We start from the raw sequence: 14845 nt of genomic DNA, 5'->3' as shown, positions 1-14845 counted from the left end.
AATTTATCTCAGAGAGAGTGTGAGAGCAAGCACAGGAAGAGGGGGGAAGGGCAGAAGGAGAGAGCCAGAAAAACTTTTTTGTTTTAAGATTTTATTTATTTATTTGACAGACAGAGATCACAAGTCGGCAGAGAGGCAGGCAGAGAGAGAGGGTTTGGAAGCAGGCTCCCTGCCGAGCAGAGAGCCCGATATGGGCTCAATCCCAGGACCCTGAGATCATGACCTGAGCTGAAGGCAGAGGCTTTAACCCACTGAGCCACCCAGGCACCCCGAGAGCCAGAAAATCTTAAGCAGACTAACCACTGAGATCATGACCGGAGCCGACACCACGGGTCCAATGCTTAACCCGCTACACCAGCTGGTCACCTCAGGAGCCAAGTTTTTAAAGTTAATACTCCAACAGCCTTCACAGGAAAGGATGGAAGAAAAAAGAAAGTGGCAGAGAGAGACGAGAAAAGAAGCTACAGAACTGAGGACCTCAATCAGAAGAGCAGCCGTCAGATCTTTTTTTTTTTTTTTTTTTAAATTTTATTTATTTATTTGACAGAGAGAGATCACAGTTAGGCAGAGAGGCAGGCAGAGAGAGAGAGAGAGAGAGAGAGAGAGAGGGAAGCAGGCTCCCTGCTGAGTAGAGAGCCCGATGTGGGACTCGATCTCAGGACCTTGAGATCATGACCTGAGCCGAAGGCAGCGGCTTAACCCACTGAGCCACCCAGGCGCCCAGCAGCCGCCAGATCTTAAGGAGAGAAGGGGACACACAAGATACCGGGAAGGAGAAACTGAGGGGCCCGGATCACTGAATATTAAGACCACACCAGGTATCTGCAAATAAGGATAGACGCACGTGAAATATGATAGTGTTTTAATTTTACACGAACACGTGGCTCCTTTAGCCCACACAGGTTGAGCACTGTGCTAAGCTAGAGATGAGTATTCAAACATTTAGAAAGACACTGCGCCTGGGTGGCTCAGTGGGTTAAGCCGCTGCCTTCGGCTCAGGTCATGATCTCGGGGTCCTGGGGTCGAGTCCCGCATCGGGCTCTCTGCTCATCAGGGAACCTGCTTCCCCTCTCTCTCTCTGTCTGCCTCTCCATAAAAAAAAAAAAAAAAAAAAAAGCCTCTGCCTTCAGCTCAGGTCATGATCCCAGGGTCCTGGGATTGAATCCATTGAATCCCACATCGGGCTCCTTGCTTGGCAGGGAGCCTTCCTCTCCCTCTGCCTGCTGTTCCCTCTGCTTGTGCTCTCTCTCTCTCTCTGACAAATAAATAAAATCTTAAAAAAATAAAAAATAAAAATAGTGGTGCCTGGGTGTCTCAGTGCATTAAAGCCTCTGCCTTCGGCTCAGGTCATGATCTCAGGTCCTGGGATTGAGCCCCGTATCTGGCTCCCTGCTGAGTATCTGGCTCCCTGCTGAGCAGAGAGCCTGCTTCCCTTCCTCTCTGTCTGCCTCTATGCCTACCTGTGATCTCTGTCAAATAAATAAATGAAATCTTTTAAAAAATTTTTTTAAAATAAAAATTAAAATAAAATCCTGACTCTTGGTTTTCCTTGTATCCTGAGGACTGCTGAATAGCTTATCCTCTTATAACTTCTTAATTATATTTCTTTTTTTAATTTTTTTTTCATTTTTTAAAACTTTAATTTAAATTTTTCAGTGTTCCAAGATTCACTGTTTATGCACCACACTCAGTACTCCATGTAATTATATTTTTAATGACATTAGACTTAACCTTGCCTGGAAAGGTTCTGCTGCTGGTCTAAGCGAACCAATAAAAGTACAGTGATGCCGAATGACAGTCACTCATCCCTGAGCGAGTCTTCCTAAAGGTACCAGTTGAGCCAGAAAAAGGCCCCATCAATGGATGTTGGGATATATGAACGAAATCCACCTCCTATAAAAATATCAGTGTTAGAGCAAAATTCATGAAGAATTCCTTCCTGTGACTAGTTTCTCCTTAGGAGAAACCTACTATAAAGATATGAAGGTAGGGGGCGCCTAGGTGGCTCAGTCGGTTAAGCAGCTGCCTTCGGCTCAGGTCATGATCCCAGTGTCATGGATCTAGCCCTGCATCAGGCTCTCTGCTGAGTGGAGAGGCTGCTTCGCCCTCTCCCTCTGCCTGCCACTCTGCCTACTTGTGATCTCTATCTCTCTGCTGAAAAAATAATAAAAATCTTAAAAAAAAAATATGAAGGTAGGAAAGGTTGAATTCCCAAATAGAGATTTAAATAATACCAACTCTCATTTCATGATGTGCAATGCAGATTTTTCCTTCTTCCACTTCTAAATTTAAGTGTGTGTGTTTGGTTCTCTCCATTTATTCTGCACATTTGGCCACCAGACTTCTCTATGTGATCATTATCATTAATACGTGAGTTAGAAATACAAATTAGACTCAGCAGCTGTGCCCAGGGCCATTACTTCCTATAATTTGGCACAGATGGCCAAAAAGATGATTTTGGCAGAAGGACCAAGTGCTAACCACCTAATGAGGCTGCAGCCTCAAAACTAACAGACAGTAGATGCGACTGTACGGTTATTTCTCCCCCGTCCTCTCTCTTTCACTCGTCATTCTCTCTCTCTTTCTCCTTTATTCTCCTCTCATTCTCTCTCCCTCCAGCCCTGGACATAAAAGGCAGAAAAGTACACCTTCTTTTTTTGGTAAAGTTCTAAACACAGCATTTTACCTGATTTTTTTTTTTAAAGATCTTATTTATTTATTTGACAGAGAGATCACAAGCAGGCAGAGAAGCAAGCAGAGACAGAGAGAGGGGGAAGCAGGCTCCAGCCTGATGCAGGGCTCAATCCCAGGACCCTGAGATCATGACCTGAGCCGAAGGCAGAGGCTTTAACCCACTGAGCCACCCAGGCGCCCCTGATTTTTTTTTTTTTTTTTTTAGGATCTTATTTATTTATTTGACAGACAGAGATCACAAGGAGGCAGAGAGGCAGGCAGAGAGAGAGGAGGAAGCATGCTCTCTGCTGAGCAGAGAGCCTGACACAGGGCTCAATCCCAGGATCCTGAAATCATGACCTGAGCCGAAGGCAGAGGCTTTAACCCACGAGCCACCCAGGTGCCCCTGATTTTTTTTTTTAAGATTTTATTTATTCATCTGACAGAGGGAGAGAGAAAGAGAGCATAAGCAGGGGGAGCAGCAGGCAGAGGGAGAGGGAGAAGCAGACTCCCTGCTGAGCAGGGAGCCCAATGCGGGACTCGATCTCAGAACCCTGGAATGATGACCTGAGTCAAAGACAGATGCTTAATCAACAAGGCCACCCAGACACCCCTTTACCTGATTTTCTATGGAGGAAAAAGTAACTCAATACAACAATTCCAGTTCTGAAATGGTCATTCTTAAGGTCAAAAGACCTTTTTCTTCAACTCAAAAATATGCCCAAATATAAAAACTCTCCTGTAAACAAAACAAAAACCTTCCCGCAATAGGGATTAAGTTGGTTTGTCCCCAATTCAGTGTAAGAGAAACCACCACAAAATCATGAGGATGATTACATTACCAGGGACAAATAAATACATGGTATCTGCCCTTCACTCATACACACACACACACACACACACACACACACACACCTGAAAATGAATTCTCTTAATGTTATAATTAGGCAGCATTCTCACCATGTGTAACTCTGATCATTTGCATAGCTGCCTAAAATTCTTTTATAATTTCACAAGCCATCTAATGGCAAGGTTGCTTTATTTCCTTATCTATATATGGATGCTTAATGGTTTATGTATCTTTCCAAAATGCCTGCTAACTCAAATGCTTTGATGTTTTAAGTAGATGATCATTAAGAAGGTCACAAAATTCCCCTCAGACATAAAAGATGCACACAAACACACACTCTTTCACCCAGTCTCTTAAGAACAGAATATTATCCTCCAAAGCCTACTAAAAACCTGCACACACTTTCTGGCCCCTCCCAAAAATAAAGTGCATATGATAATTCAAAGCTCCAACTTCTTTTCTCCCAAAATCCTCCCATAAAGATCTTAGACTATGCTGCCGCAGTTCACTACTGACCTGTGAGATCAATGACTCATAAAACTTCATGCACGGCGGAAACCTCATTCTCCATTTGGCTCGTAGAACTCCATGGAATCACCACCAATGGTCTAAATCTAAAAAGGTATAAACTAAAAGCACCTGATTTTATTCTACGCAGAAATGTACATTCTTAAAATCAATCAAACAACTTTGGTGCAGGACATTATAATGAGGACATTTATAAAGACGCTCTCCACAGCCATCCTCCTGATTAGCTGTGCACAAATCTAAGTGGAAAGTCATAACTTCTCCCTTTTAGCAGGGAAGATGTTTTCACACATCATGACTTCTATCAAAACAGGGAACTGATTAGTCAAGAATCTCCTGTGAAGTTTAAATGTGCACTGTGTATCTAGAGAGCTGTGTGACCTCAGAATGGATTGGACTTGCCATTTTTTTGTTGCATGTGAATGACAAGAAAGCTGAGGCCCAGATCCAGATGGCATGGCTGATTCCAGGGAGGTAAGAATAAGAAACAGAAAGTAAGCAGGTCACTGTGCTCCAGACATGCAGCTCCCAAATTAGACCTATCCTGAGAATCAGGCAAAGTTGAATATTCAGCAGCTCAGCACCCATGTAGATTCAAACACAATAAACACCGAGGCTCCGGGAACCTACATTTTTAAAACAATTCCTGAAATTGTTGAAATTTGAAATTTGGCCTGGCTGCAAACCTCTGGGCTAGACTTATTTGTAGAACAGTGATCCTATATAACGTTCTAAAGCAAGATCCCAGAATGCATGATTTTCTAAAGCAATGTTCCGGAACGGCCCCTCAAAAGCAGTAACAAAGCCTTTTTAACATAAACAGAGCATCTTAAAAATATATCTTCTTTTGTCCTCGTGATTCTTAATGCTATCCCCAGTTTATACAGAAGGAGACACAGACTTCTGAAACCAAGCCTCCCCAGGCAGAAACTCAAGGAGTCTGACTCTGGCTGCCCTTGCCTCCCAGTTCAGGGCATTGTGCCTGACCCAAGCACCACCTTACTCCCCAGAAATACTACCAGTGAGGGATTTCAGTTCTGCTCTGTGAGAACAACCTCAAAAAGGCCTTATCAACTCTGGCACTGCCATCAGGAAGCCTGGAAGCTGGCCAGGGAGGGAACTGCGGCCGGCTTATGAGAAGATCCTCTTTCCTGGTGGAGATACTAGTGGGTGACCCTCTCCTGAAATTCCCAATACATACCCATCCCTGAGGCCAACCGGGAGGCTCCAGGTAAGGAGAGGCACCTGATCCTAAGAAAAGCTCTGGAGTCAGTGAGCCCGAGCTTCCCAAATACCTGGGCTAACAGCGTGTCCGACCCATGAGGTGGTCTCACTTGATACTGTGACACACGAGGTGCTCTTGCATCTTTTCTTCTTTTAGTCAAAAAGGCAACAGTCTACCCGTAACTGCGGACGGAGGGACAGTAAAAGCTCACGCATGAACAAAGAATGATGGCAATAAAATTCTGAAGCCATCATCAGAGATGGTTTTTCAAAAAGAGGTCAATATTGGGACGCCTGGGTGGCTCAGTTGGTTAAGCAGCTGCCTTAGGCTCAGGTCATGATCCCAGCGTCCTGGGATCGAGTCCCACATCGGGCTCCTTGCTCGGTGGGGAGACTGCTTCTCCCTCTGCCTCTGCCTGCCATTCTGTCTGCCTGTGCCTGCTCTCTCCCTCTCTCTCTCTGATAAATAAATAAAATCTTAAAAAAAAATTATTAAAAAAAAAAAGAGGTCAATATAGAGGAAGCAGAAGAACTCTAATAATACAGTGACCAAAAAAGAAAAATTCAGTCATCAAGGCACATAGTTAGAAGGTCTGGGAATTTTATACCCCATTAGGTCCTTTACAGAGAGGTAAAGCATATTCTCAATTTCACAGACAATATGCAGGGCTGTTGGTAACACACAGTTAAACCATGTAACTAACGCTTCCTGTCCCAGCTCTATGCTCAACAAACCCTTAGCCCCAGGAGAGAATGTGCTGGCCAAAGACTTTTCACCCACGTCTGCAAACCTGGTGACAGTTACATCCATCACATATATTAACATTCTGTCTTAAAGCAATACAATGTGACAATGATAAATTAACTGTGGACTTTTGGTGAGCAACACGGAGAGAACACCATGAAACACAGAAATCAAAAATGGACAACTTTGTAAAAGATTAAAAGGTCAGAGAAGGGAAATTTGTCATAAAACCCTACAGATGACACTTAAGATTCACAAATTAGGATTTCAGTAAAAAACCTAATTAAATGCTGTGTAGAAAGGCCTAAGGGCTGTGCATGGGTTTCTCAAATGACATTTGATCAATTAGGAAGCCCTATCTACAGATGATATTAAATACCTTCAAGAAATGATAAATAGCTTTGACCCAAAGCTAAAGAAGATAAGCTGGTCCCAAATTAAATCAGATTGTAGGTAATTAATGTTTTCACAGAAGAAAGAACCAAAACTTTTGTTCCATATTTCCCTAGGCTTTAAATGCTCAGAAAACCAATCAACCATATCAGCTCCTGGACATCAGTCTGGGAAAGAGTAGTGAATCTGTGAAGCAGGAGGGTTCCTGGATCTATCCCCACAAGTGCCTATCACAGTGACAGCGTTAAAAAATGTCTCCTTTCAGGGAATGTCAAACAGCGTAGATGAGGAAGCAAGTCACAAAGAGACTCTACCAAAATAAATCTCTTTCATTCAGATATCTATCTCAATGCTGAACCTAAATTTCCAAAACCATAACCACAGCTATCACTCGGGGGGGTGGTTGATAATATCTTCATGTTTGAAGCTGACATTTTTTTTTCTTCGTAATATGATTTTGTAACTTTGCTGCCACTGGGGCCACGTTGGCTACTGTATTTCTCATGGTAGAATCCACACTTTCCTGTAATTAATACCCCACTACACATCAGACCTTTTTTGAATTGATTTTTCATATGTTCTCTCTTCTGGATGCATAGAGATAAAAGAAACAAGGAAAGGATATTCTATCTTCGACAAATGATCACAAATTTAGCATTAACAATTCCCTAAGCCTTTTTTTTTTTAAGTATAGGAACTAATATTACTCACCAATTACTAAAAATACATCTGAATTATTCAACTGAAACACATTTAAAGAAACACAACACATGCAGAGCACATGCGGCACAAAAAATAGTCTTTTCTGGAAAGAGTTGTTTTGTGATTGATTATACGATTTAAAAACAAAATTTAGCTTGGTGTAAGGACTTGTAAAATTTACCGTCCGTGTTACCTTCCTTTAATTACAGATTTTTTTTGTCATCCCTACTACAAAAGTCACCAGTGCAGTGGACAGCTCCCACCACTCCCTGGATTGCCCCAAGTCTACAAGCTACAGGAGGGTGACCTTGAAAAAACTGAAGACACACTGACTTCACCTGGACTCCTAGGTAGTCAGAGAACTAGATGATAACAAGAAAGTAGAAAAATGACTCTACCACTTGTGAGGATGAATTGTTGCTTGGTGGAGGTGGGGGAAGGGCAGGGGTGGTACAAAGAACAAAGGGGAAAAAAAAAAAACAGACTTAACTGGAAAGTATTCTCTTCAGGATGCCTTTAATCCTATCTGACTTGAAAGTGAATTTGAGGAGTTTGTTCTTTAAGCCTGGTGAGTTCTTGACCTTTTCATAAAATTTACATAATTTTCCATGAAGGGAAACACCTCATTGTCCAGAAAAATGTAGGCAACTAGAGCGTGACCTCACAGAAAGGCTAGGAGGTCTGTACCGACCAGGTACTGGGTACTGCTATTATTAATTCCATAGGGGACACAAGGGGTGTCTCTAAGCTTTTTACAGATGGGCACCCCTGAGGAGAGCCCTCCAGAGCCCTCCTGAGCTGCCTAGGCAGGAGGAAATGGACCCTCCCCACTTTATCCTATAACCAGGCTGGGCCTCAAGGGCCCATAGAAAAGAGGGGGAGGTAGCTTGCTAGGGCAGAAAGACACCAAGATGCACATCCCTGAGGGCCCACGCAAGCAGCCCACCACTCACTCAAAACTCCATTATACTAAGAGGCTAGCTCCTCTCTAAGGCTGGCAGACCAGATTAAGACATTTTATATGGTATGAAATTTAAGTGTATCCTACCCTCATGCTGAGGAAGGCAAGGGTAGGGCCATAAGGAGAGGCAAAGGGAAAGAATTAACTTCAACTTTCATTATGCCTCGGGCATTGTGCTACACGTTCCTTAGACATTATTTATTTAATCTCAGGATAGCCCTATAATCTAGGTAATAGAATTCCCATTTTAGAGATGAGGAAAACGGGACCCCCAGGAGATATGTAGCCAGACTATAGATAACAGAGCCTGGAAGGGGCAGATTTAGTGTCAAATCCAGGCCCCAAGGCTCATGTTCTACAGGCTGTGCCATGTTTCCTTGCACATACAATCGGAGAACTAAAACTCATAAATAATAAGGCTTCTAAGTAATGATTTAAAATGAGGTATCAGAACTTATGTCATGCAAAATTGCAAAATGCCTCCTCCACTGCTCTTGGCTTCTGTTCCATTAGCATCGAACATGTTCCCACTGAAGCAATCAACCAGAATGGGACTACTTATTCGATCAATATCCTGTATGCCAAACCGGTTGTGGGGGGCGGGGGAGCCCTGTTTCTAAGTAGCTGGAACTGGTTCATCTGGCAGGAAATAAGGAATATATTATGCCTCAAATAAACATGTAGGAGAAAGTCAAGAGTCTATGAAAACTGCCAAAGATTTTCCTTCTTCATTTAAAAAATCATTTTATCAGGTCGGTAATTTCAACCTTGCAGAACTAATTTAGACAAATTTACAGCTTTCTGTGTTTTTGCTGAATGCAGAACTAATCTGACTCCAAGTCAAGTGTGCAAAACCATTTTTATATATAGTTCTTTTTAAATCCAAAGCTTACAATGCCGTATGTCTAAATCAAATTAAATGCAATGCATTAATATATCACAGTGTGCATATGAAACAAGGCAAGAACAAAAAAAAATATATGAAGTTAAGTTCAGTGCTTCCTCAGCTTAGGAAAGATTTCAGCGAGAAGGGAATGGGAATGAATATCCCGCTTAAATACAACAGGACCAGGAAAGGTGAACAAAATAAATCCCATCTATTAAGTCCCAATAAGAAGGAAAGTAAGATGTTCTTGGATAAATTCTCAAGTTTTACTCTCCACACTGAAAGAAATTCTGAAAAAATATGTACCGGTATATTAGGACAAAGAAAGGCGAATAAGCTATTAACTACCTAGCACAGAGACTATCTCCGCTGGCCTATTGTCACTGTCACCAAAAAGCTAGGTAAGAAAAACATCATTTGTTCAGAATATTTTCCATTACTTGCCACATATATCCATGAAAAGCAAATCATCATACGGGCATGTATCGCACTTTGATGGGAGTTAAAATCTTCCCAACTTTAAAGCAAACTCCTCTCACGCCAAATACCTTCAGTGCTAGACTCTAGCGAGCGATGACATGTATCTAACTCATTTCATCCCGTTACCTTGTGCCCACCATTCTAACAGGTAGCTCTCCCAGCCACTCGCTACAGGTCTAGTACGGGGGTACCTGGGGGGCACCTTGGTGGCTTAGTCTGCCTTAGGTCATGATCCGGTGTCCTGGCATTGAGCCTCACATCACGGCGGGCTCCCTGCTCATAGGGGAGTCTGCATGTCCCTCTCCCTCTGCTCCTAGCTTGCGCTCTCTTGCTCTCTCTCTGTCAAGTAAATAAACTCTTTAAAAAAAAAAAAAAAAATCTGACCACTGCTTGGTTGTCACATTTTTTTCATATCTCAATTCAGGTAACAAAAATATTGACCCAAACAAGTTCAAGAGCAGAGTATGTTTATTGGTCACTCTGAGTTTGAGTATATATTTTCAAATAGCTAAAAAGCAGCTTACATTTCTCCTCACTTGTCCCACACATGAGACTTCATCAAAGGTATATCCAACATCAAAATCTGCATCTGCTAGAGCCTCCCTGACCTCTAGGTCTACGGCCTAGGAAAGGTCAACACTAATATGTTCTTCTCGCCTAATTTACACAATCTCCTGCCCATTCTTGAAAATTCAGAAATTTGTCCACTCCAAGTCAATTAATGTAAAATATCTATGTACACTTTCTTTCCACAGAAAAGTGGTATCATGAGAGGAAATCATGTGTCAGATGTTGGATGTTAAGAATACAGACATATCATGGGGCACCTGGGTGGCTGAATGGGTTAAAGCCTCTGCCTTTGGCTCAGGTTATGATCCCAGGGTCCTGGGATCCAGCCCTGCATTGGGCTCTCTGCTCAGCGGGGAGCCTGCCTCCGCCTCTCTCTCTGCCTCCCTCTCTGCCTATTTGTGATCTCTCTCTGTCAAATAAATTAATTAATTTTAAAAAAGAGTACAGACATATCATAATAGTTAATGGGTATTTGCTGTATACCACACTGTGTAGAGAGAACATAATACTTTGTTCGTCCTTTGTCCTTATGTCAGTCTTTCAGAAGAATCAGTTGATCTTCAGATTCTCCTTTATGTCTACAACTCCCCTCTGAGTCTCCTTCACCACCACATCCTGCTCTACTCCCTGCCACACACCCCTACTTCCGAGTTCTTGATGCACTCCATCTTGGAGACCATGTTTCTTATCACAGCTTGCGTCACCCATTCAGCAACAAGGATGAGCTCATCCGTATCAGACATCACAAGCATGATCCTTTCAATTCACATTGCCAGCTGACCGTCTCAAGAGCCTGCTCTCTTCCCATAGCTGAAGGGATCTTCATTTACTAGAATCAAACCTTGCCATCAGGGTCCAGCACTAATCCTTCTCCTACACAGGAATAATCTGATCTCCTTAATTGAGCACACTTTTTAATTTTTTCCTATAATGGTGTTTCTATGGCATCTGGTGTCTCTATTACAGCATTTAACACACAACTGCCTCAAAATCACAATTATGTACTTGTCTATAATGTCCACTTGTCTATAATGTCGGCAGAGAAGGAGAGGTGGGAAGTGAGGAGAGCTCACTTCTGCTCTCCTCCTCTCACTTCTGCTGCGGTTTGAAGTTGTCTTTCATGGGTCTGGTTTAACGTCACATAGTCTCAGATTCTCTATCTATACATCAGAAATAAGATCCCTACCTGCTCTATAGGGATTTTAGGAAGACAATATAGAAAGTAGTTTTCCATATAGGGAAAGCATAGAAGGGGCTGGAAACATGGAAGCTGCCAAGAGCAGTATGTGTGTTTGCTCTGAATCCTTGAGGGCAGAGCTCTTATCTCTATAGCAAAAGCCAGGACTTTGTCACATTAACTAACATCTGCAGAGTGTTTTCCTGGAGATGCAACATACTTCCATGAACTGAAAACTGAAATGCATTTCTTTACTATTAAAGCATCCTTCTAGAGGGGAATTTTAAAATAAGAGAACTATTAGAAGCCACTGTGCAAATCCTGGCTTCTTTTGTTTTTTAAACTACACCTTTTTGGATCGACAAAAGAAATGACCTAAATAAAATAACTCCTTTCTGACCCCACCAGGTCTTCCTCAGTGAAGCCCACTGACATCTCTGTAGTGTTAGTAGAAACATGAGAAACTGGCAGCTTCTTACAAGGTGTATGCTTCATTACAAGATGCTGTTATTGAAGGAGGAAACAGCATTTTCTAGGTCGGGGTCCTAGAAATGAATATCCTTTGGCATTCCCCTTCATGTTTTTGTACCTTTGGAATAATCTTAATGAGAAGTTTTTATTGGAAGGCTCAGGATGCTCCTTTTTCTGACTTTTTATTCTACCTGTTCCTACCATGTCACGTACATAATCTATTTTTTATATCACTTATAGTATATGCCCAGAAAAAAAAATTAAGTCAGGAACACAAGAACTTTCAAGTCATAAAGGCTTTTGTCTCACTAGACTAAAAAATTCTTTTGGGATACTTCGTGGTTCTTTATTTTATCTGAGGTATAAGAGAGAGGCCTAGGAACCCTAAAAAACAAACTTGGACCCGTTTATTGAAGAAGGGATAGGCACATTTTTAACTTTAAAAAAAAATTTTTTTTTCTTTTAAGATTATTTATTTATTTATTTGACAGACAGAGATCACAAGTAGACAGAGAGGCAGGCAGAGAGACAGGAGGAAGCAGGATCCCTGCTGAGCAGAGAGCCCAATGCGGGACTCCATCCCAGGACCCTGGGATAATGACCTGAGCTAAAAGCAGAGGCCTTAACCCACTGAGTCACCCACGTGCCCCTGGCACATTTTTTAGATTTTAATATCAAAACCAGGGAACTCCTAATCACTCATATAATGATGGATATATTTGATGGATGTAAGAGAAAAGTAGTTATGAACTGAAAGAGAACACAGTAACTATGGATTGCAGCTGGCAGGCCACAGGCCTTATGTGGCCCAAAAACACTTTTAATGTGGTCCTTATAGTTTATAAAATTAAGGGCATGTCACATAAAAATATGTAAGCTTCTGTTTCCCTTGAAAAACTGGAATGTTTTAGAGCCGGGATGACAATGACCAGCTACAGTGGAGTTGGAACTGCCCTTTTTATAGTGGGTTTGTATGTTCCAAAGGCCACGGTCCACAACCTCTCTCCCACATGGCCCCTACTGGGCCTGCTGCACTCTTTTATCTTACCTGTGCATTGGAAAGACAGACATAGGAATTTTTTAAAGGCAAAGAACTTCAAAGTGAGCTTCCCCATCCACTAGCTCTGTGACTTTCCACAAGCTCTGAGTCTTGGGTCCCTCAGCTTTAAACTGAAGGTAATTCCTTAACCTCACAAGTTGTTCTGGGAATAAGAAAGGAAGCATAGGAAAAGTACTCTGTAAATTATAATATAAAATATTTGTCCATCTTTATTCATTTCTCAGTCCCTGTCAGTTGCATAAATGCCCCCTACCTGCCTCCTGCCTCAGTTATTACTAGTTTCCTTGCTTTTCATATTACTACACTCTGTATGACAGAGTTTAAAATCTAAATGAAAAAAAAAATTGATATATTTCCTTGCGTCATTTAATGAGAGGTAAAAAGATGAACAAATATCAAAGGAAAACAAAATGAACTGTTGAATGTCAGTGGATCTTTACTAGGTCATTTCTGTTCCCAATGAAGGTATGAAATTAGGGCAAAGTGTAATTATTGGATTGCTGATCCCTTCAAGCACTGTTTTAAATTCATCCACCAGGCACCTGAGTCTTCAAAGTAATATTGACAGCCCAGTCATTAGAGGTACCTGTGAGATAATGAATAATGACCTCCTCCTTGGGCCTCACCCGTGCTCCAGTAAAGGATCCAATCCAACAAAAACAAACGAACAAAAACCCAAAAGGACCTATAAAGATTTCTCTGTGCCTCCTTCCTCTCAACATTTCAATATAAGCTCCAAAACCTTAGAATGTGGAATAATAAACCCTGGCACAAATTCTACATCTGTATCTATCAACATATAAATGTATATGTGAAAAAAAAAAAAAAACCAGTAAGGGACCTGAAAAAAAAAAAAAATCTTCTTAGAAATGGGCAGAGGGACAGAAAACTGCAGTTAAATGATGCAGTGAACATAGAAATATTAGCAAAGATTTTTGTCCTGAGCGCTATCTCCTTACATTAGGAATTCACTGATGTACTCCTGTCCGGTCAATTTACAACAGATATCCTTCTGTGGGGAACCACAATTAATTCCTCTTTCACTTTTAACGTTAAAATCATCACACTTGTGTGAACTGCAAGATATAATGTAGACCTAGAGGGGGAAAGGGACTTTCATTGGACACATTTTTCTTTATAAGATCACCAAAATGGGAGTAATTTATGATTCAAGACGCAATCCGTTGAAAAATTCATCTGACGAATCCGTTTTAAAGCATACCATCCAGTGCATTGCCGCTTTCCTTGAAGTTGAATGAAACCATGCCCAGAATACGTATTAACGATTGCCAAATTACCACATGGCCCTCATTGTGTATTTTATTTTAAAAAATCAAAATAAATAACAGCTTCATTTTAAAAAGGTGGTTATTTCAATAAATGTCCCAAGGCCGAGGTTTAAGCAAGTCTCCTTGGCAACCAAGATGCACAGTACATCCCGGGCTGGGGGAAGGGGAGAAGGCGGGGGAGCAACTCCAGGGCTGGTAGAATAAGTAACGGGAGTAGTAATTGCTCCCGCTAGACGACGCTGGTCGAGCTACACCGGCGGCAAACCCCCGAAATTTCAACTCGGGTCTCGCCCCCAGCGGCGTACCAGCAGCCTCCCACCCCCTCCCTCTGGTCCCGCAGGCACCTACCCCGAAGAGGTTACAAGGAGAGACTGGCTTACCCGATGGGGTGAGCGGTCCGCTGGGTTATGTATGTACCCCAGGCGGCAGTGCAGGCACCGGGCGCTCCCTGATGCACAGCGGCTCTGCTTCTCCCCACGATGCTGAGGTTAAGAGAAACCGCAGTAGCTTCGCACTGTCGGTTTGGGGATGCAGTTGCGAAGACCAGATCGCTAGCGTGTCTGTGTGTCTGTGTGTGTCTGTGCGCATTTGTCAGTGAGCGTGTGCGTCCGTGTGTGTGTGTGCCTGCGCGCTCCCCGACTCTCCCGCGGGGAAACAGTGTTTGCTAGTAAATAGAAAGCAGCAGCCAGCACAGCAGGTGGCGCGTCCTCAATCACTCAGCCCCGGGCGGCCGCGGCTGCCAGGAGACGCACCTTGGCGGACCCCGAGGCGGGCTCACCCCGCGAAGCGACTCCGCCCCCTCCCGCCTCCGGCGAGCCTGCGCGCACGCCCGCCCC

At 42.7% G+C, this 14845-nt stretch overlaps 1 protein-coding gene across 4 annotated transcripts in view; it reads right to left on the bottom strand.

Annotated features, from left to right (window-relative positions):
* Positions 1 to 14509, bottom strand: part of KLHL32 (kelch like family member 32) — a 240785-nt gene extending 226276 nt beyond the window's left edge. For all 4 annotated transcript variants that reach the window (XM_045084237.1, XM_045084238.1, XM_045084242.1 and 1 more), the window contains exon 1: positions 14390 to 14509. The gene's annotated coding sequence lies outside the window, so the exon portion shown is untranslated. The remainder of the gene's footprint in view (positions 1 to 14389) is intronic.
* Positions 14510 to 14845: the final 336 nt, after the last annotated feature.

This window comes from Mustela putorius, unplaced genomic scaffold, assembly GCF_011764305.1.
Source record: "Mustela putorius furo isolate JIRA1106 unplaced genomic scaffold, ASM1176430v1.1 tig00000759_pilon_pilon_pilon, whole genome shotgun sequence".
In the NCBI taxonomy this organism is placed as follows: Eukaryota; Metazoa; Chordata; class Mammalia; order Carnivora; family Mustelidae; genus Mustela; species Mustela putorius.
This window is presented reverse-complemented; position numbering and strand designations above follow the sequence as displayed.